The sequence below is a fragment of the Chrysochloris asiatica genome, unplaced genomic scaffold (assembly GCF_000296735.1).
Source record: "Chrysochloris asiatica unplaced genomic scaffold, ChrAsi1.0 scaffold00188, whole genome shotgun sequence".
Classification (NCBI taxonomy): Eukaryota; Metazoa; Chordata; class Mammalia; order Afrosoricida; family Chrysochloridae; genus Chrysochloris; species Chrysochloris asiatica.
In genome coordinates this window covers 5,003,173-5,003,970 of record NW_006408706.1, presented here as the reverse complement: position 1 = coordinate 5,003,970, position 798 = coordinate 5,003,173, and positions in this window count along the sequence as shown.

Genomic DNA, 798 nt, shown 5'->3' with positions numbered 1-798 from the left:
CCCGACATAGGACCTCGACAATTAGCGTTCTGTGTCAATTTGACTTGGCCAGGATTTCCAGAGGTTTAACACTGCACTGCAAATCACAAGGTCAACAGTTCAAACTCACCAGCTGCTCCTTGGAAACCCTATATAAAGTTGCTATAATTCGGAAATGATTCCATAGCAGAACAACAACAAGGCAGTTGAGATGTGCTTTATCCCACGATGATGAAATCTAATACAGGCATTATTTTTGTTAAATGTCATCGAGTTGATTCTGACCCACAGTGACCCTGTATAGGATTTCCGAGGAGCAGCTGGTGAGCTTGAACTGCCGAACTTGCGGTTCACAGCAACTTTTGCAGTCCAGCGCATTAACCCACAGTGCCACACCAGGAATCCAATACAGGCATAGTTAACTGTATAATGAATGACTATGAGTAGCCAATCAGCTGAAGGGATGCTTCCTTGAGGGTGTGACCTGCTCCCAAGATAATAGATACCAGGGAGAGATTCCTCTCTTTTGCGGGGGACCTGGGACTCTGCAATTGTAAACAATTTCCTTGATAATAAACTTATTTCTATATATATTATGATGGAGCTCCGGTAGCATAGTGGTTATTAGTTGGCTTGCTAACCTCAAAGTAAACAATTTGAAACTACTAGCCACTCTATTGAGTGGCTTTCTGCTCTCATAAAGATTTATAGCCTCAGAAGCCCTATGCAGGGTCACTTTGAGTCGGAACCGACTCCATGACACACCACAACCACCACCACCACCATATATACGTAGATATTGAATGGAGTCCTGGTGTG